Source organism: Homalodisca vitripennis, chromosome 5 (assembly GCF_021130785.1).
Source record: "Homalodisca vitripennis isolate AUS2020 chromosome 5, UT_GWSS_2.1, whole genome shotgun sequence".
In the NCBI taxonomy this organism is placed as follows: Eukaryota; Metazoa; Arthropoda; class Insecta; order Hemiptera; family Cicadellidae; genus Homalodisca; species Homalodisca vitripennis.
Window position 1 is genome coordinate 93,650,701 of NC_060211.1, and position 24,074 is coordinate 93,674,774.

Consider the following 24,074-nt stretch of genomic DNA (forward strand, 5'->3'; position numbering starts at 1 on the left):
GTACTACTTGACTGGCCACAGAGACAGTTAATGAGTGGTCATCCATGTCTTCCTGTATACTCCTTCCAAAACGGTACTTGAACGTTCCTCTGGCACCTTTTACCTCGTTGTACTACCTGACTGGCCACAGAGACAGTTAATGAGTGGTCATCCATGTCTTCCTGTATACTCCTTCCAAAACGGTACTTGAAAGTTCCACTGGCACCTTTGACCTTTTACCTCGTTGTACTACCTGACTGGCCACAGAGACAGTTAATGAGTGGGTCATCCAGCTCTTCCTGTATACTCCTTCCAAAACGGTATTTAAAGTTCCACAGGTACCTTTTACCTCATCATGATACCTGACTGTTCACCATGACAAATAATTAATGTTCACCCAGCTCTTTTTCTAGACTCTTTCCAAAACGGTACCTGAAAATTCCGCAGACACCATTAACTTCATCGTATGACCTGACTGTCTGCCATGACAAATAATGAAAAAAAGAATTCCATTAAAAAAGCGATAGAAACAAGTTTTTCTTAAGGGGAATACTAATGAACATGATGACTGAGGTGAACTCTTGTTACCGACTAAGGTCTCTTTTATTTAAGTGGCAATTATATCCCAACGACCAGTGGGTTCTAATTACCCCACACATAACGTTCCTATGGCGTGATCATTTAAAGTGAATGTTGAGTTTACCTCCAGTTCACCATCCTCCTAGTGTAGTGTCTGGAATATGACGCTGTCATAGAGTTGACTCCTGATACCTAGACTTTCATTGGATCTCTTCCGACGAACACGACTTCAGATTCCAGTAGGTGCGGCGGGTAGGTCATAACAGTTTTATGGTAATAGAGTATTGTACGTTTACTTTACTTTGTTTTATTGTGATCGTTAGTTTCATATAATCACATAAACCTAATAGTATACGACCTAATGTTATATGAGTAATAAAAATCACTTGGACGGTTAAAAGATATTAAATTAAGTGTTTTATAATGCAAGAGATGAATTGATCGGTGCAATTGTATCATTAATAAAATTTAAAATGAAATAGAGCTACAGGGATTTGTTGCTATAATTATTTTAAATGTTTTTTGTAAGAACTTAAATGTGTTTACCGATGTAAAATTAAAATGTAAAATTTATTGAATTACATGTTCATGTATGTATTGGTGATATGTGTTGCCCACGGATTCGCGCACATACCCTCAGACTGTAACTGGAGGATTTATATGTAAGCAATCCCTTATTAAAATGTGTACCAATATTCCCGTGATAAAGCGATGGTCGATGGAAGATCCTATTTCCAGAACCACTTTCTTAATAGTTAAATGTATAAACTCCAAAACCATTGGGTTGGAGTTTCAAACCCCGAGACCCAAAAATAAAATCCATAAAATAGCGTAAATGCCTGTGAAAATTATAAGGCATTAAGTTGAATGTATTTTATTTTCAATATTTTCTAAGATTTCATTAGTTTATTATATCCTCAGAGAACTCTTAGGTTGGAGACCACAGAGAAATGCATAAAACAAAAATTAAATTAAAGGACTATAACGCACTTTGCAATATAATGAAGTAAGATTTGAGGGCATGGACAATTAATGCGGATTGTTTTCTCATGTTTCACACTTCGCAATATAGAAATTCTTTACCTGCTAAACGCTGTAAAGGAGTAAATAAGGAGGGTGGTTTTCGTAATAATTTGTAAAAACTAAACTTTGTCATTCTCCATAAGCGTACATATCATCTTCTTTGACCCCAAGATTATAAATTTGTGATTTCTATTGATTTCTTAAAACTGTCTGATATAAAAAAATTCGGTATGAATAAATACTCTGCAGAATTAGATTTGTTTAAATCCAACGATTTGGGAAGAGAAGGCCTCTAATTTTGACCCCTGTTGGGATATAACAGGTCAATAATTTTCGAACTTTACATTGTAACTTCTATCATTTCCGTTTTTTGGTACAAACCGTGTCAAAATAATGTTAAAACTATTACAAACTTCACCTGCATTTGACATCCTGCGTAGTCCTAATAACTGAGATTCTAATATTCTTTTTGTTTTTGGCTCAGAATGCATAAAATTCACTAGCACACAACGCAAGTACTTATTGCTGTTTGTTATCTTTACTCACAAACAAGTTGTATGATTTACTTTTGTGCTCTAGGAGGTAATTTAAATACATTTCTCGATACATACTCACATACGTAATAACTGGAACGGGTTCTCTCCCCCTCCACCCTCCCCAACAAATATAGTCGTAGTTTTGGCTTTTGAGGTTTTTGTATACGATCCCCGTATACCAAAACCCTTTTTAGCTTAACACCCAATTTTTGTGTACATTAATATTTGGAAAATGGAAGATAAAATTGAAAAGAGACTCTTTGATTCATTCAGTAAGGACATCTGACTTTGTATATAGCGTTTCAATATAAAAAAGTATAATTAATTGTTTTGAATGTTAGGTATTTGTTAAGTTTATTATTGTCTTTGTGGGGGCCCTTAGCTCATTTATGGCTGTATCATTTTGAGTAATCATGTTTATGAGGAGTCTGTGATTTACATTCTGTCGTGGTTGGTATCTTGTTTCGAACATCAAGAAATTATTTTATTTGTGTATATTTAAATACCAAGAGTTAAATAAAATATTAAAATATACAATTTAGAGAAATGGAAATGTCTTGTTTGATTTTTAGTTCGTACGCAATTTTAAATACTTTACTGTATTCATATACAAATTAATTTTTTATTATGTTTCTTGGATTTAGATCGATCGGTAGACATCTGCAACGATAAAATTATTTTTTTAAATTTGAATATCGTATTAATATGCTTCACATAGAATATAATTCTCAACGATATATTAAGAAAATTATATATGACAAAAAAGTTATAATATTTATGTATTACTAATAATATAAGTTTCAACCAGTTCTATTGGTGGGTGCTTTAGAGATCGATTAACAACTGAAACAAAATTTATATCCATTTACGTGATGACATATAACTTAATCAATATTAAATTAACCCGATGGTCGAGTAAAATGGTACACATTTCAAAGTGACAACAAAATACAAGGAAACCGACTTAGTCGCTCCGCTCCTGCAGGATTGGAACTGGTGTCAGCGGCAAATCGAAATTTACAAACAAGAGCCGGTGTAAAATTGCCATTACCACGTGGATAATGGAGGGGTATAGTGTTTGTGTGTCGGTGAATAACCATGGATAATGTGGAGTCGGACCGGCATACTGAGTGATCGACGGAGCGACTCCAGCTGGACTGGTAGCAGCTTCGGGACCGAGTGTTATAATACTTTACAAGTCTCATTGCATGCATACTGAGTGATCGACGGAGCGACTCCAGCTGGACTGGTAGCAGCTTCGGGACCGAGTGTTATAATACTTTACAAGTCTCATTGCATGCATACTGAGTGATCGACGGAGCTGGACTGGTAGCAGCTTCGGGACCGAGTGTTATAATACTTTACAAGTCTCATTGCATGCATACTGAGTGATCGACGGAGCTGGACTGGTAGCAACTTTGGGACCGAGTGTCATAATACCTTACAAGTCTCATTGCATGCATACTGAGTGATCGACGACGGAGTGCAGCTGCAGACTGGTAGCAGCTTCCAGCTGGAGTAGCAGCTTCGGGACCGAGTGTTATAATACTTTACAAGTCTCTCATTGCATGCATACTGAGTGATCGACGGAGCGACTCCAGCTGGACTGGTAGCAACTTCGGGACCGAGTGTTATAATACTTTACAAGTCTCATTGCATGCATACTGAGTGATCGACGGAGCGACTCCAGCTGGACTGGTAGCAGCTTCGGGACCGAGTGTTATAATACCTTACAAGTCTCATTGCATGCATACTGAGTGATCGACGGAGTGACTGTAGCTGGACTGGTAGCAGCTTCGGGATGTACTTTACAAGTTTCATTACGTGTAAATTTAAGGGGCAAATCTAGTCATATATATTTTGTGGAATAAAACCTGTATGAATTATTATAGTATATTAATTAATTTAATTAATAGAAATCGTGATTGACTGGACGTTAGTGACTCCTATCACTCGAGAGGCTGGAAAATTTAATATCTGTCTGCCCGCATGATATCTCAGGTACGTATTGACTTCAGACTTAGCTTCATTTCCATTTAAACAACATCGAGTTCGATGGCTCTTCTTGGGGTTTGGCTGAGTATTTGAGAACATTTTTACTTTGGTTTTATAACCATGTAGCTACGAGAAAATCGTGGAATAAATAATTTGTTAACAAATTGAGTACAATTATTTTAACGTGTGGCAAACTAACAAATATAGCCTTAACATTTTGCAAGGCAAATTATGCGAATTCTCTTACACTTCTTGTGATGTGGCGTACTCCTGCGTTGTATAACTGTTGGAGACACCCTAGTCTACTTCACTAACCAGACCTATTTACTTGTTCTCCATTTTTCTTGAATGAAAATGTCGTTTCATCAATAAAGCCAGCCTGAGGTAAGAAGATTGATGACTAAGCTATTCGATGATTAAGCTAATTTGACCACTTAACAGAAGAATATTATACATTTTAACCGTACCAACCATGTCGAACAGAAACATAATAGTATTAAATAAACATTTGTCGAACATGTTAGTTTTACATATAAGTAGAAGTAATGTAGTGTCACCAAAAAATCGGACAGTTTTACTTAGTTTTTGTGGAAAATTATATTATAGGGTGTTTATAAACAAAGTTGTGCTTTGATCCACGACGACGATGTGAGTTTTTTAGTTCAATTTTTAAAATTGGGCATATCTTTTATTTTTGGAACAAAATGCAAAGTTAAGAATATTTATATATTATAATCCATTGTATTAGATTTTAAAATAATAATATATTTAAAAATGTTCGTGATTTTTTGCGTTTGTGGAGTGTTACAAAAAAGTTTTTAACCTTGAAAACTAAGTTTATTATTTAATTCACTTCAATCGCTGTATACGGGCAGTGGCTGTGCCCCTTCGTGGTACCATCTGCGCGTTTCAAGTTTCATCACACAACTTCTCAAGTGTCTTAACGAGAGATTCTTCAGATTAAAATAATAAAATCATAATACCGCAACCTAGTAGCAATATGGGGGTTTGGTCAGGAGGGGATCTGACTCTTTAAAATAATTTAGGTGCATTTAGAGGGTGCAAAGTTGTAGAAAATACAGTAAATTGGGTAATAAAACACCCTTATAATTATTTAACTGTATCATCTTCATTTTAAATACCGTACATCATATCAAATAAAAATTTGGCAAATGTGATTTAATAAACTTGTATGGGTTTAAAGTACTTGCATATGTTGATGCTGAATTTAAACTAAAGACGACTTTATTAAACTATCTCATTTTTGAAAACCCCACTTGTTCAGCAACAAGAAAATAAATTATTTGCGTTTGTTTGGTATAAGAATTTTGGTTCCTATTAGGGCTTATATTTGTAACCATTTGAAGTTGCGAATTGTCAAAATATGCTTACTGCAAAATATCAGCGTAACAAGCCTGCGGTGAATCCAAGTCATTTCACACATATCCTGTGAAACCCTTAAGATTATTCTCCGAGACTACTGAGTAAATTATTGAGAAACAGTCATAAATTAATGAGTAATAAATGTAACTTAAGATAAGAGGTATGCTTCTGATAAACAGTGTATTAAAGTTAAAAGGTAAGTAACAAGTAGTACATTTCTTATTATAAGTTCTGTTCAAACCACTCAAAAAATTTCTTTTTTACTTATACACTGTTTATTAAATAATTAAGTTCGTAGGCAAAGTTTCAATGAACACTGGAACAACTAGGCCAACCACCGAGATATCATTACTGTTCATAATTACATTTTTTTGGTAGTAACGTGACGGGTCAAAGTTTTATTTAGCATTAAAAGTGGTGTTTGCATGTTTAATTGGCCAAAATTAAACTTATTAGTAAACTTTGCTATGCCGAGTATTTATTTCTATATTGCACGGCCCCAGAGATTTCCAACTCCATGTGTTTCGACCAATCGGTAGAAGTTTGAGTTTAGATTAAGACCGATTTTAGCCTATGATACACGAATGATGTCCTGGGGGCACGTTGTAGTTACTGCAAGTAAAAATGTATAACTGGTCCAAACAATAGAAACTTAATATCGTCACGAATAGCCAAGTAAGTACCTCGTAATGATGCAGAGAACGGGACTTTAGTTAGGCATTTCTGAGTACATAACTGACGGCTTTATTGTTATAACGGACAAAACGAACAAATCTGAGTAAATTGTAGACATTCCGCATCCTGCGATAATATTTGAGTGTGGTAATTAACCCAGATTACTCATTAGATTGTATTTACATCTTTTAAAAAAGTTCAGAGTCTCTTCGCGCAATCGGTTGTGGTCTTAAAGTTTGCTATTCAAGCAAAAATTATTTAAAGTTTAAGCCCAATTAAATATTATAAAAATGAACACACGATACACTTCTAAAAGTATGATCTGTTTGTACAAATATTATAACAATGTATAACAATAAAAGTTACGAGCGAGGGTAAAACGCGTAATGACACGGAGCTACGTGTATATTTGTGATAATCGTCACTAACATTGCAGGACCGGGGTGGGGAGGGCATGTGACCTCTCTGACCCCGGACCCGCGGCCACGACACACATAGGCCGGTGACATCGGCATCTGTCATAGCGGACCCTGGGGCAGCAGGCACTCTTCCTCTTTCTACTGGCCATTCTACTTACTGAATTCCCTTCTGTATATTCTTTCGCTTCCTAGTGTCTATCGTCTATCCTGAGTATTTGTGTTCTGACTACCGGCGATTCTGCCTAAAGGACTTTCTTATTTTATTCTTCTGGACATTACAAGGCCATTCAACTAACTGGACACTCTCCTAGATAAACTATTTTTCTGGTATTTTTTTTTATATTTTCTCATGTGCGCTCCCTGCTATTTTCTTATACATTCTGTATAATACTTCTCCTACCTCTATCTTTAAGTGCTGCACATTCTTTTCTCTGGATCTTCCTCCTACTTGGCATTCTTTTTTAAACATCCCCACTAAACATTTTCTCTTCCGGAAGTTCCACTATTCCTTTTGGAACATCTTTCTCCTACAAAGTCGTTTTCACCTACCGTTCATTCCATCACTGAGTTCTTTATATTGGTAATTCTCTTTAACATCGAGACTGCTTCTCTTTTACACTATTCCTCAATCTAGAACCAGACCCTCGCGTCAGTTACAAGCTCATCAAATCTCTACCATGTTACTTTCACCATTTGCAGTTACAACGTTAGATTAGTTCCTCTACAACGTTGTCTGCGTGCAGATACATTAAATATTGTCATTCGTATGATGACGTAACAACGACGAGACGGCCATAAAAATAGAATAAAATATATATGATGCGAGACATGGGAACATAACATAAAGCCACCATACAACAGGTTTAGTTATCACTCAAGCATTCTGCTTCATAAACACTTCCCACTAACAGAAAAATCTATACCTAGAGGCTAAGAGGTCCCGAACCTACATCATACTAACCACCTCCCGGGAGGGATCAATATAAACTCATATTCGATTACGTCTGATATGATCTGGACAGGAATGTCTGCTCACGACGCGAAGTTATCAACAATAATAGCGATGAAATATGGACACCACATTTTGTAAATATTGACTTCCATTTTGAGACGTATAATTTTCTTTCTAATAATCAGCACAAATCAATTAACTTGTTGACTTATAGTCTGTGTATTAATCACCATCTGGCCCTTATCTGAGGATAATTACACAAACAAGTAAATGTGTAAGGCGCGCGCACCGGCTGACGCGCTGAACAATCTGAGTGTGCCGCACGGCCTCGTCTGTCCGTCGCTCGCTCGGAAATTGTTTATATGATTCAATTAATATTAATGGGCTGTTAAGGTAGACCGTATCAACGACATGCTCTAATGATGAATAAATAACAAAATAAACCGAATTCCGAGCAAAAGGCAGAAACTGGTTTGGGTGGAGCAGACGAGAGCTGAGCCGAGCGACTCCGCCATTCATGGGTCTGGAGCCTCCACTGCGGCGGCTGTCATGAATTAACTAGACCCGTCTATGGAGTCCACCAGGGTCTCAAGTTATCGTATATCGAGTTGGTCTCGTCAATGGATTCGGTATTAAATTAATGTACTTATAATAGAGAAGTAAGACAAGGGAACCTACTGCAATCGGTTTTAAAGGATCAAGTTTAGAAAGTTGCATTACGGTATACCAGCTGTGTGTCCGAGATCACAAGTACACCATTTATTATGTTATATTTATGTTATATCAGAGGAACAGTATGATTGACTATAACCACCAAATAACATTTATTCCCCAAAAATACATTATTCCACATGATTAAACTATTTTAGTATGATGTGTGGTCTCTAATCTTAGAATCATGAATTCGAAATTCGATACGTTTAATTACACATAACTTTAAATAAAAATAAATGATTTAAATCGAAATAAACCACAGGCCAACACTGTACTTAACTTTTGTTCAGTAAATAAAATTTTTCAATTAAAAAATTTGAATTATGTGTGCTTAATTATTGTGGGGTAATTTGAAAGTTACTTTTTACAAAACAATACATTACATTAAAATGTATGTTAACTGTATTCTTATACAGAAGACCAAATTACTATGGGTAGACAGTTTTAAAAGAGATAAACATAAAAATAAAACAAATTTAGTAATATGACTTCAAACAAGCTTCAAAACGTACCATTCGACAAATTGTTACATTCAATCTTTCCAAGATTCGAACCAATGATTCTTAGTTTTTAAAAAATCTCTAAACAAAAACAGTTTTAATAAAGGAAAGAAAATAGTTAAACATTTATTTATAGTTTAAAATTTAATGAAAGTAAATATATATATATATATATATATATATATATATATATAATATATATATATATATTGTTTGGTGGGTGTGACAAGATTATAATAGACGCTGCACCGCTCTGTAACAATAAATATATATATATATATATATATATATATATATATATATATATATATATTGTTACAGAGCGGTGCAGCGTCTATTATAATCTTGTCACACCCACCAAACAATGCTCCTGTTATCTCTGGTAGCGAACGTGGTATACTAGATTTACACGTTACAGCTCATCCAATCCTCTCATACAGGTAACCATAAAATATTCTATCAAACTTCATCATTTTATGGATGAATGCATAAAATTGTATTGTTTCTAACAATAAATGAGATTGTTTACTAAATGCACTCAACAAAAATGAGCTAGTAATTCAGTTATTAAATGTAATCATCAGCTGAAAATTTAATTCACAAAAAGTTAAATTAATTGATTTTTATTTAGTAAATTTTGTAGATAAACTCATTCGTATTAAGAAAAAATTATAATAATAACATTGCGTGAACGAATTGTTTGTTGAATAATTGTTATGGTATTTATTTACAAAACATGCAGATAAAACATAATGTTAATATAAATTTAGAACAAAACAAGAATACTGGTAATGCATTAAACAATTCATAAAAAGTGTACAAACTTACAACAATAAACAATTAATTTTAACTATTAATATCAGCAATCGTAAGTTAAGCAACATTAATAACTCAATAATAGTATTTAAATAAGAGACGGTGCTCAGTACAGATTTTACCACTCCGTTATTATTTATCGTTGCAAAGTAAACGTGTTACAAAAATTGCCAAATAAAAGATACTGCTTTATTATTTTTATAAATGATTCATAAATCTTCCGTTTTTAACTTATTACAATTTGAATATCTTGAATGTCCAACAGTTTGTAATCTGAACTTAATTTCGATAACTGGTCTTATTTAGATTAAACATTTTGCAAAGTTTGAACTTATATTTTTATTGAATCGAAAGATATTATTCCTAAAAACAAAAACAGACAGACAGTACTCCAAGCAAGATCGAATTATGCAACTTTATCAGCTGTACTGTCTAGAGTTAGCTACAGAGTATACTACTTAATTACCATAATACAAATTTTCCTGCCATATACTTACTTAAATGTAGAATATATTTAATTATTCTTCGATTATATACGTATTACAATTATGAGGACCTACAAATCATGGATAATGCTTAGCTTGAATAACAGAAGATTTATATTAAACTGAATGTTTTACAGTTACACTCTTTTTGTACGACCTTCAGCGAAATTTGAGATAATCAATATAATCCATTAAAACGTTATCTACACTGAAAACCTAATGAATTGTGAGTGGATGTGCTCTACTGCAATCGTATAAATTTATAAAGCTACCAAGTAGTTTTTTCAAAAAGTTGGACAAATTTGGACGTACATGCTTGCATTGGTTCCATTTTTAAAACGGCCAAGAGAGCATTAAATTGTGTGATAATTTGAAAGTACTGAAATACTCATAGCATTTGAGTACATAAAAAAATACATTATTAAAAGTACCTTGGTTTGTAACTTACTGTTGCATTTTGAATATATAATGGACTGTGAAAGAATTAAGTAAATTGCGCTTTCACGTGATAAAACATTGTACAGAGTAATAATCTCAATTAGCCGTGCCAACGCAAGAGCGGCGCGCACTAATCTCTGTACGAACCACGGTAGTCTTCTGTCAATACGAGACGCCTGGACAGTAATCCCTGCCCCTTCCTCATCGTCTTCACTTTAATTAAAGACCACTCCGCCGACACTTCATATCTCTACGTAGGCCTCTCGCTTTTTCTTACAATTGACATTTAACAGGACGCCCGCCTCATGAGAAGATAGCTCAGGTCTTTTGTTCCCACAGGACTGGTGTTGATAGTTCCACAATGAGTCTCCCGTGTTCATTTAAATAGCATTTAGCAGAACGCCGACTTCAAAATGAGATAGATTCCACATTGACACTCCCCCGTGTAGAATTTGTAGACATTCAAGTAAACACATTTTAGTTGAGCCCTTTTTTCCTCCAGAACTGGTGTTGATAGTTCAACAATGAATCTCCCGTGTTCATTTAAATGGCATTTAGCAGAACGCCGACTTCAAAATGAGATGATTCCACATTGAGAGTCCCCATGTAGAATTGGTAGATTTACCATGTAAACACATTTTAGTTCAGCCTTTTTTTCCTACAGAACTGGTTTTGATAGTTCAACAATGAGTCTCCCGTGTTCATTTAAATGGCATTTAGCAGAACACCGACTTCAAAATGAGATGATTCCACATTGAGAGTCCCCCATGTAGAATTGGTAGATTTACCAAGTAAACACATTTTAGTTCAGCATTTTTTTCCTACAGAACTCGTGTTGATAGTTCAACAATGAGTCTCCCGTGGTCATTCAAATGGTATTTAGCAGAACACCGACTTCAAAATGAGATGATTCCACATTGATAACCCCCCCCCCCCCAAGTAGAATTGGTAGATATTCAAGTAAATACATTTTATTTCAGTCTTTTTCCCCACAGAACTGGTGTACATAATTCCACAATTAGTTTCACGTGTGGAATTAAATTACTCTTAGCAGAATACCTGCTTCAACATGAGATAATTCAGTGTTGTCTTTGCACAGGAGTAGTAATTTAAACACTTTTTTCAGTTTTGTATGTAGCTCTTAAAAATAATGAAGATATAGCAGCATGCAACCCAGCAGACCAAGTATTTTAACGTTGTTTGGTTGGAAACATTTTCAACTGTCTACCTGTAATACGCAACAAGTCTTGGTGTAATAAATAATGTCTGTGTCCCTTCTCTTCCTATTTAAGTATCTCTGTTCTATCCCAAATTCTAAACCCTGGGTGTATCGTTTTGTAATTTCTCTCAATTCTTACTGATCTCTTTTCTCATACACTAATGAGCAACATCTGCAAACATAGACTGAAACATTTTAAAATATATTTTGTTGAGGCTAGTTGTATAGACTGATATGTGGTGATCGTGCTTGACTCAATCTCTGTGGCCAGGAAACTAATCCATAGTCTGGAAACTAATCGTCCATGTAGATTTGATAGATATATAATATATTAAACGTTCACCTCTAGAGTTCAAATCTTGCTTCGCACAGTGACAGAGTTGAAAGATTCCAAACTAGAGCCTTAAATGTACATTTGAGTGAAATTAACAAAACGTCTGCCTCAAGACTACAAAGAGTCAGTAGACATTTAACAGAACTTACGCCTCAAGAGGAGCTTAGATCTTTGGTTCGTACTGAACTATTAGTGTTGATAGTTTTGCAACTGAAATCTATCATGTAGATGTGGATGAAATGTAACAGAACGTACGGCTCAACTAGAGAGGTGGTGATACTAGATTGAAAATCTAAAACAGACCTCAGGTTCGCGTAAGATAATGCGACTGGAGTTGAGCATTCGTTATATTGGCCAGCATGTTATGAGTAAATACTTGCAATAAAGTTTTTATATTCGCGTCTTATTTCTCATAAAAATCATTATTTCGACAATTATATAATACTGCAATTTACTGTGAAATAATATATACTCGTATATATTGCTAATCACAAAAAGTGTAATTATATATTAATTTGTTGTTACTGTATATGTATAGTTTGAGAATTTGTGTAATGATTTTATGAGTATTAACACGCAATACTTGCTTATATTTAACACAGTATTTAACAGTTCACACTAAGTTCCCAATTCATTCATTGGTGATTTCTTACAATGCGTTACAGTCATTATTACTATGTAATAGTTATGTTCATTTATGAAATACACATTACTTATAATTATGCATACTTGCAATAAAATGCTGTATTCATTAAGTTTAAGAATTTGTATGTCATATCCAAATTAATATAAACTTACTCAGTTACCATGTTCAAAAACGTGAGTACCTATTGAAATTAAGACGATAGAGTAAAGTAAAGCATGCGTTTAATACTGAAAATATTCGTTTAAAAGAATTGACATGGCTAGAAAGGTTGTGCTCTTCGTACTTTTCTTAAACGTATCCAAGATAACACACATATATGAATAATTTTTCACATTCTATTACTTACTAATGAATGAAGTCTCTCCGTTATAACAGTGAATGCATCTTTTGAATGCAATACATTTATACAAACACTTTCTATTATTATTTTTCAAAATGTTAAGTTTGTACCTCATATCCTAGACGTTCCAAAATTAATTCTAAGCGCTCGTCCACAGAACATCTTCCATTCAGACGGACAGGTTAATCGCTACGTACCTGCAACAAAAATTCAATGTATAATATCAGCTTGGAGAATGGCTCGGGAAAAGTTATCGATAAGGTTAAAGGAGATTTATTTACCTTACAGAATATTTTGGTGATTACTTCTAGATAGTTAGGGAGACGATAGCGAATTTTTTTTGTATAAGCACACAGCCTTTTTTCGTTGATAGAGGAATTTTCCCTAAAAGAGAAATTGATCTGAGCCGCACTTGTTTAGGTTAGGTTTGAAGTGAGAAGGTATTAAAAGGGGTTTTCTCAAATCATATTTTTTAGCTTTACGCACTTAAAACCAAACCGTTATGTCACTTTTAGCCAGTAAAGAGACTGAACCGCCACTGTCAGCAATAAGCTTGGGTTCGTATTTTTGGATGATTTAACTATTATTTATAGGTATTAGGTTTTAAGTGTGCCAAGCTAAAAATATGACCTCAGAAATAGTGTCTTTGACTCTTTTAACCCTGTTTATTCCCTTCCAATACGGTCCCTACGAAAAGTAGCGCCGATCACAATCGGGGAAATTTCTTTATCGATTTCATAAAAACTGGGTTGTCTCTTAATACAAATTGGCTCTTACATCCTGGATTATAGAGGTATTGGGCTTAGCTTGAGTATTTATCAATGCCTACTTTAATCATTTTCATTTATTATGATGACACGAGAAGTAATGGTTATTTTAGTGCCAATTCAACCTCCCTGGACGTTATTTGTATGTACTATAACGTTTTCGATCAAAGATTCTTTAATATGACCAGCTGACCGAATCAGCTTTTCTTTAAATCAAAGAGCTGACCGAAGTATTAACCATTACCACACCGGTTAACGAGATAAGACGGTTTGATTTGGAGTGAGATTAAGTAATTTGTTTAGTCATCGTAAAAAAAAGTTAATAAGAACATGTGTTGGTTTGAAATTTTACTATTTCACGCCATCAAGTAGGTCGCAGATGGCACTTTGATGCTTAGCAATGAAACTACGGAATGCGTAAACAATAAAGTAACGAGAACAAGTAGACAACAAGTGTACAGGATGTACAAGTGGGCGAATTATTGATGAGATAGCGGAATAGGGAACACCGGAACATGTCCGATGTTGGAAGCCAAAGAAACATGGAACGAGAGAATAGTCTGTCAGCTGTTCGGCTGTTCCGAGATGAATTGTGTAGGAAGCGCGACGAGATCGAGATCCGCTTACACAAGAGCCGTATCTACGTTGAATAGGCCAGGAGCAACCCCCTCACTCCATGATTAAGTTCTTATGTCAATTCAAGAGGTTCAATACCACTATTTTTTAACAAGAAAACAGGATATGATTTATTTTATCTGAAATATGTTTCTTGAAGTTATGAAGATGTGACACATCGGTTTTCTTGAAGTTATAAAGATGTGACACATCGGTTTTTACTGTACTGTGGGGGTTATGTTGAACATTTTTGACTTATCGCTACAGTACTAACCACCACTTGTCGAAAAAAGGAATTATTTTTAAACATTCCATCTTGCGGCTTTTAATTTTAAAGGCTTCATTAAGAAGACTGATGGAAGTTAAAGGTGTATATGTTGGCTCTATTCATCATAGCGTTCAATTTTAGTTACAACTGTTCCTTTATTCAAACAGCGACAATTTTGTACAGATTGGTGAAAATGGGTTTCTTAGTATCGTTGGTTTTGCTTCACTAAGACCTTTGAATTTTTTAGGCATTAATATCGATCCCATTTAATATTTTCAAGTTGCTCTCTGTTTCCCATTTCGAAGATTAATTGTCTAAACCCATTAAAACGTTCCTAGTTAATATTATTACAAACTAAAAAAGTAGACTGAAATTTTCAATGGTTTAAAAGTTTTGGTGAGGAGAGGAGACTTTTAAGACACCGAACGTACTACTGAACGTCTATTCATGCTAGTTGGCTTAGTAGGTCTAGAGCTGATTGGCCTAATCTTTCATTAGTTACTACTATACTCTCAGGAACTATCAAATACCATATGAGATGTGCTTTACAGTGTCCCTACGTTTATATATATATATATATATATATATATATATATATATATATATATATATATATATATATAAAACCCTGAGAAACTGGTTCTCTAACACCAAACCTCCGATCTACGGATCTTAAACACTGACTATGGTAAAGCGTATTGTATCTCCATCATGCAATTAAAAATCTTATAGCTTATGCCTCACTGTATATCTTGCATTATATTGTAGGTTGATCAAATCAAATTTAAGGTGGCCCTAGATACAATTCAGATTGCAGCCCATATAATATGTCGGTTCCACTGAAAATAAACTCGTGTGGAACGAGTTACCTGGGATAGGCATTCAACGGTTAAACAAGTATCTGAAATGAAAATTACATATACATTGGGTTGATTTTATACCATCTCATAATTGGTAAAATTTCTCGTGGTAAGGTTGTACAAAAAGTGTACCACTTTGTTTTCCATTGAGTCGTGCTGGTTGGTACGAATATAGACTGATTAGTTAAATGTCAAGTATATAAGCACAAGTAGAGCTTGCGGCTACGGTCCAGGAGAGGTCAGACAGCAGGCATTCTAATGGCAGCCGGTAAGAAGACCGCGGCGCGGCACTGCAACAATGGCGGCGCGGTGCTTCATTGTGTAATACCGTTTAGTGAGCAAAACTGTTAACTGTAGATTGTTAAAGACGTGTAAACTGTATTGGCCGGCAGGACGAGGCCGGTGACAGCGGTCCTAGCGGAAGTTCCAGGAACCGTGGCGACAGGTTTGTCCCCGGCGACGCGGGAACGGACCGCAATCCGCACACACAATGTCTCCGGGTCGGCGAACGTATGCAAAAACCCACCGGCGAAAAGACAACGTGGAGAACTATCGAACCGACGATATTTGAGCTCAGCTAATTGTCTTCCCTTCCGCAGCCGGTCGGCGTTAATTTCCTTCTGCGGAAGAACAAATCCCGCGTTGTCGAATAGTCTGCCAAGAAATAACTGTACCGCCTGCCCTCGCTGGCCGAGTAGTACGAGTACTGCGCCTGCAACATGTGGGGCCTCGGCGCGGCGTCTTCGGCTGTCCCTCGGGGAGGAACGGAAATCATAACCGTACACGAATGGAAAAGCAACGCGGGGGATACGGAACTGCAATCAGAAGATCTTCATATAGTACTTGTATTATCTTCTTCGTTTAAAATTTTAAAGAATTACGAGACCATATCGATATTTATTCTTTCAACCTCTCACCTTCTGTGATCTGGATAACATGTTTTATGTAGCCCGCTTACATTTAGAAGTCTTTTTTGTTGTGATTTTTCCCTACAGGTATGCATCTTAGATAAATGCTTGAATTATTGGCGTACAGCTAGTTATGTTGTAAATATTTTTCACTTTCGTGAGTTTTTCGCCGTGTAGAGATTTGAGTTTGTTTTCTAATGTATTTATAGTTTTTGACACAAAGAGGATGGATTCCAATACTCGAAACGTAGTAATCTATTCTTGGAACATTTAATGATGGTCAATTTCCGAAATCCTGTTATGTTTTATTTGCTCACACTAACACGGTTACAAATAATATATTATTGCGTGTAAACTTCAATAGTAATAGATATTTTAACAATGCAAATTAGTCTTTTTTCATAACGATACTAAGTTGGGTTTAAATAGTGAAAACATAACAAATGTTTCTGTACTCCCGCTGAAAATGTTCTAATTTTACGTTTCCAACGTATAGTAAAAACCACAAAACATAAAGTTGAATTGAACTCCATAAGAAAACGTTATAACGCCCTTATAAAGTATAAAATTAGTCTAAAAAATCCCGTGCGTACTCTAATAACTATATGCATAGCTGCTTGCTAAATATTTGTAAGAATTTCACTAACTTTATTATTGTTGGTGTCATTACAGTAATGCAATTGGAAGGGTTTGAATAACTGTTATAGTTCCTGTGCTAAACGAATCCCGTATATTAATAAGGAATTCTTTAGATATTAATAAATATATCGATACATAAAATTTCCAATTTATTTATTTTTCGTTCGAGGCCTTTCGAAACCGAAGGTTTCCTTATCAGTCGCACGAAAAATAAATAAATTGGAAATGTTATGTATTCGTTACATTTATTAATATGTATACGTTTTTCCAATTGCTCCAAGAGTCTTCAACGAATTCTTTAGAGTTTGAAAACCTGTTACAAATTCCTATAAACACACGTTATTTATTTCCTGAATAAGAAATGACAGCATAACTATTTTCACTTCTATGTATGAAAAAACTATAAGAAACAGTAAAGTGAACACGGTTCTTCAATAAGTTTTTAATGTAGAGCCGATGGTTTTAGGTTATTTTCCTTTTCATGTGTACTATAATCAACAATACTACTTCTTCCGTGTGTCAGCCATGAGTATTATTTGAAACGTTTTCGGAACAAGACGTTCTAAAGATAAATAATAAATAGTCAGTAAATGATTGAAGATTTTACAGTAAGAACCTATAAAGATAAACAAATATTAAATGGTCAAATAGGCTTTTAGAAGAAAATGAGTCAAATTTCAAAGGAAAAGATTCATAAAAAATATTTTCTAACATATTTTGTAGCGAAACGTACAGGTCCTAATGGATACAATACGTTACACCGTGCTGCATCAAATACGATGGTTCAACGTACTCAAAGTATTCATCTTCTTTAGGTAAAAATCACGCAGCGAAAGCTGAAAGAACGATAGTAGATCTGTATAAATGGAGTGATCAGGCCACGACCAGCGACAGCCGGGTTGAAGCAATTACATCAATAAAGGACCTAATGAACGCAGCCCAGTCACCGAAGACTGCTCACGCTCGCGCCAACCCGGTACCCAATCTTTTCACGCGTGGGCTCACCAATAAGCACTTTCCATTCGTCTATTTGGCACACAACCCGGATCCGAAAATTGCGGATATTAATTCGGTTTCATGTCTATAATTGGCCAGCGGACTACGCGGTGTCGGCGTGATGGATATTGAGCCGGCCGGTCTGACCGCCGCGCCGCCCTTTATATCGATACGTCGAGCTGGAAATATCGATTGTGCCACATCGACTGACATCATGATCGAACCTTTAAATTATACTGGCTAAAGACAATTTGACTCTGTAATACCTCACCCATTCAAGTAACCAGAATCAGTAAAAATATTTCGCTGGTGTTGAGCTAGACCTCATAAATGGTAGCTCCTGGGCCTAGCCATAGGACCGCGCTGTAAACAATTGTTGCAGAGACATTTCTCTTTTCTTTGCCAGCAGAATTATAAAGTAACTGAAAACAACCCGGTCTCTTGGAAATAATTGCATAATGAACATAATAATAACTTATAATGGATTTTCTAAGAATAACAGGCAGGTAACAAAATTTAAGTACAATATTTTCCAAAGCATATTTAGTCAAACGAACTATACAGCATCTGAAAACAAACACCGTGATTAAGATAAAAGTCACAGCTGTGGCAGAACACATGTCGATAAATGTACACAACATAGCCAATGGCTGAGCAGACTTTTTATCATTAGTGCGTTGCTTCCAACAAATGGGGAAATGGATGGAAATAGGAGGGGAAATGGAGGAAAAAACTGTGGTACTCTAAACACTGATCACTTAATTTACCAAAGAGAGTGGAGAGAATACACTGACTACCTGTTAGCTCAGTTGCCATAGCTTTTGTGCTGATAATAAGAGTTGTCTTGGAGCTAAAACTTAGGGTACGTCCAAGATGCACGCTGATAAAAGCAGGTAAACAGAGTCAGATTTCTCGGCGCCGACTGTCTGACTCTGAGCGGTAGGCTGATGAGGCCATTATGTAAGCAGGTTGTCAGCGCAGAAAGAGCTGCCACCGAAAAGATATCAGTGTACAATGGAACTTACAAGTGAACAGGCTGCAGCTTTATTGTAGCTTTATTGAAGCAACCCTTATGTGGGCACCAGCAAATGAAACTACCTATATCGACCATGGCCTATAAAACACGTTTTAGAACATTGTGAGAAAGTATGTGCCAGTTCTTGGTACCGTTTATTATAATTCGTGATCCTCTTTAAAACAACCTTAATGTCTTTAAATCTGCCGCCAACAGGCATCAACGATGTTCCTATTGGAATGTTCTTTAAGTCGCTTATCCCATATCGGAGGATTAAGTTGCACTTTTGATACAAAATCGTCGATATCCATCGTAAAAAAAAAACAAACAACACTCAATACACACACGAAAATCACTTTCCGACTAGCAGGCCGTCTGAAACCAGAATGAACAAATCATTCCGGTAAAAATCGGAGTCAGACTACCAGTGCGCAGAAAGTCAGCGCGCAGGTGCAGTGTGGCCACTCCTGCTTAACAACGTGGAATTTTACGCACGCCGACTCGGCGCTGACCGGCGCCGATCGCCTGACTCAGAAAACCAGCGTGCATCTTGGACGTACCCTTACTCTACGCTCTGAGACATAAGGGGTTCCTGACAAATGATACTACTAATGTTACTATACAGGTAAAATTCAGTCTCAGTGACTGTTTCTCGCAACATTGAGACACTTTCATTGAGTGAAAACCATTCGAAGTAGAAAATCAACTCAACACTTGAGTTTCAGTGACATTAGGCCTACATGCCTAAAAACTATAACACCTTCTATGACTACTTTGCATAACATGACCAGCAGTCTCCAAATAATTACATGCATGGCAACCTGCATATTATTCACATCTAAATATTCCTTCTCGTTTCTTGTTAATTTAAACTTAACAGAACCGAACGTAATATTATGAGGTTCAAAGAAAAGCAGAGCCCTAAATCATATTCATGATTATTTTGACAACCATAATATAAGACTGATCCTGTACCACGTTTTAGCAGGAATCTGATAAAAATGTTCACTTAGCCACCCTGAGTAAAATCTCACATCCAATATAGTTACTCCCAGTTGACACTCGGTAGAACATTTGCTCGTGTACCACAATCTGGCCGGCATCAGAAAAAATTGCTGACGTAGTTACCGTCAATACCCAAAAAACACGTCCAATAATTTTATATTTAGATGGAGCTATCAGTAGACCTCACTTATCAGAATAAAACAACTGTACCTATACCATATTCTGCTCGGAATCGGATAAAAGTACTGACACAGACACCGTCAATAACATTCATCCATGTATAACACAGTTACCTCCAGGTGCGACCAACAGTACAGCTCGCACATCAGTGTAGAACAACTGTATCTATTCCTGTTCTGCTCGGCATCGGATAAAAGTGCTGACACAGACACCGTCAATAACATTCATCCATGTATAACACAGTTACCTCCAGGTGTGACCAACAGTACAGCTCACACATCAGTGTAGAACAACTGTATCTATTCCTGTTCTGCTCGGCATCGGATAAAAGTGCTGACACAGACACTGTCAATAACATTCATCCATGTATAACACAGTTACCTCCAGGTGTGACCAACAGTACAGCTCACACATCAGTGTAGAACAACTGTATCTATTCCTGTTCTGCTCGGCATCGGATAAAAGTGCTGACACAGACACTGTCAATAACATTCATCCATGTAAAACACAGTTACCTCCAGGTGTGACCAACAGTACAGCTCACACATCAGTGTAGAACAACTGTATCTATTCCTGTTCTGCTCGGCATCGGATAAAAGTGCTGACACAGACACCGTCAATAACATTCATCCATGTATAACACAGTTACCTCCAGGTGCGACCAACAGTACAGCTCACACATCAGTGTAGAACAACTGTATCTATTCCTGTTCTGCTCGGCATCGGATAAAAGTGCTGACACAGACACCGTCAATAACATTCATCCATGTATAACACAGTTACCTCCAGGTGTGACCAACAGTACAGCTCACACATCAGTGTAGAACAACTGTATCTATTCCTGTTCTGCTCGGCATCGGATAAAAGTGCTGACACACACACTGTCAATAACATTCATCCATGTAAAACACAGTTACCTCCAGGTGTGACCAACAGTACAGCTCACACATCAGTGTAGAACAACTGTATCTATTCCTGTTCTGCTCGGCATCGGATAAAAGTGCTGACACAGACACCGTCAATAACATTCATCCATGTAAAACACAGTTACCTCCAGGTGTGACCAACAGTACAGCTCACACATCAGTGTAGAACAACTGTATCTATTCCTGTTCTGCTCGGCATCGGATAAAAGTGCTGACACAGACACTGTCAATAACATTCATCCATGTAAAACACAGTTACCTCCAGGTGTGACCAACAGTACAGCTCACACATCAGTGTAGAACAACTATATCTATTCCTGTTCTGCTCGGCATCGGATAAAAGTGCTGACACACACACTGTCAATAACATTCATCCATGTATAACACAGTTACCTCCAGGTGTGACCAACAGTACAGCTCACACATCAGTGTAGAACAACTATATCTATTCCTGTTCTGCTCGGCATCGGATAAAAGTGCTGACACACACACACTGTCAATAACATTCATCCATGTAAAACACAGTTACCTCCAGGTGTGACCAACAGTACAGCTCACACATCAGTGTAGAACAACTATATCTATTCCTGTTCTGCTCGGCATCGGATAAAAGTGCTGACACAGACACTGTCAATAACATTCATCCATGTAAAACACAGTTACCTCCAGGTGTGACCAACAGTACAGCTCACACATCAGTGTAGAACAACTATATCTATTCCTGTTCTGCTCGGCATCGGATAAAAGTGCTGACACACACACTGTCAATAACATTCATCCATGTAAAACACAGTTACCTCCAGGTGTGACCAACAGTACAGCTCACACATCAGTGTAGAACAACTGTATCTATTCCTGTTCTGCTCGGCATCGGATAAAAGTGCTGACACACACACACTGTCAATAACATTCATCCATGTAAAACACAGTTACCTCCAGGTGTGACCAACAGTACAACTCTCACATCAGTGTAGAACAACTGTATCTATTCCTGTTCTGCTCGGCATCGGATAAAAGTGCTGACACAGACACCGTCAATAACATTCATCCATGTATAACACAGTTACCTCCAGGTGGGACTATCGGTAGACCGTGGGAGGGTGATGACCTATGACAGAAGCGCGGGAAGGAAGCCAGCGAGGACGTAAGTCACATAGGGAGAGGAGGATCACAGCACGATAGGGGGCGGTGAGGTCAACTGGTTTAACTTTATGTCAGAAGAGAATAACCAGGATGTCGGTAAATGTTATTACGAGTATATTCCGTTCGGGCATAATACACTTCAGTAAGTTCATTCACAAGTAAACTATTGCCAGGTAAGAATCGATGAGTCATGGGAGTTCGTGAAAGCCCACTATCCCCAATTGCCTCGTTATGGGTCTAGAGACTTGATTTAAACACTGGATACCGTGGGTAAAAGGTAGAAGCGGACGCTCAAATGTACTAAAGTTTATTATTTACTAGCTGTTACCCGCGGCTTTGCACGCAATCTTGAGAACCGAAATCCTTATATTACTTAGTAAAAGCAGTTATGATGTAATGTGATGGAAGTCCTATAAAAATTTTAAAACGTAAGTAGTTGTACATCAGGTAGATATTATTTAAGTTCATGGTAAATAGTATCAGAGTTTAACTTCATTATTATATCATGTTTGGCACGTGTAGGAGCATTTCTGGTTCTAATTAATTATATACATAACGTCACAGCTGAATCTGCCTTATCATCCCAATCATGAAAACACAAATCTCGGATCATATATGTCTCGGAAACTTACTTCGGTCAAAAGGCGTATATTTCCAGTCCTTAGTCATATATTTCCGGTCTAAGATATTTCTAGTACCATAGTAGAGTTTTCCTTGTTGTTATGACGAAGAAAAAATATATATACTTACGTAGGACCGATATGCCTACTTCGGTTACAAAGTGCCTACTTAAGACCGTTTAAATTCACTTACCTACTATGTCACAGTTTAGCTTGCCATATTGCCTAGATGGAAATACTATATACGTTCGATTATCTAGTTCTCGGAAATCTATTTTGGTCAAAATCGTGTTGACATAGTTGAGTTTGTCTTGTCCTGATGAAGAAAATACACACAAAAGTAGGACTGAAAAGCCTATTACGACCTAGGGGGAAGTCCTTCTTACTTCTTATGTTCTTTCGGTATCAGAGGAAAATCCTTATTAAGGTTATGCATCATTCCAAAATAATCGTTATTAAACTTTTGTGTTGCACTTGTTTTTTGGACTGTAGCCAGGTAAAGAATGAAACAATGTTAGAATTCATTTCTCTGTTTTTCCATAAGCCATTGGTAAAATGTAATATCATAATGTCAAGGAAGCCCACCAGTTTAAAGTAACATATGTTAAAACATTAATAAATTTGTTCATTAAAGGTTAGTGTTATAACAGTATTAATGCATTAGATGATTTTTAATTCGTCACTGGTGCAATATAAAGTAAAATTTATAAATTAATGTTTTATTGACTATCTGCATTACACTACCGATCAAGCACGGTTTACTTATTATTGATAAAATTTAAATGTAAACAGATGTTTCAAAAAGTTTGTCAAACTATAGCTGTCAACAGCTGTTTAGTGCCACTTTAATATGAATTATGAAACGTAAAAAACTACAATTTTCTCTGAATTCCAAAATATTCCAGGTAAATTTTCTCAACGTTTTCTTCATAAAAACCTTCCTCGGATTTCAATGGACATTTTACAAAAAGAATTAACCGAATTGGTCCAGCCGTTATCGAGATTTAGCGCTTACCAACACATTTCGCCCTTAATTTTTATTTATAAGAAGATTATATCTTCGGCCATAATTTTCTGTTATAACGCGGACTTAAGGAAA

General features: G+C 36.2%; 1 protein-coding gene across 3 annotated transcripts in view; it reads right to left on the reverse strand.

Moving 5' to 3' along the window:
• LOC124362535 overlaps positions 1-24,074 on the reverse strand; it is a 127,572-nt gene that overhangs the window by 44,456 nt on the left and 59,042 nt on the right. The window contains exon 1 of one of the 3 annotated variants that reach the window (XM_046817130.1): positions 13,144-13,238. The exons of the other annotated variants lie outside the window; for them this stretch is intronic. The gene's annotated coding sequence lies outside the window, so the exon portion shown is untranslated. Of the gene's footprint in view, positions 1-13,143; positions 13,239-24,074 lie in introns of those variants that run through there. 3 annotated transcript variants of the gene reach the window in all.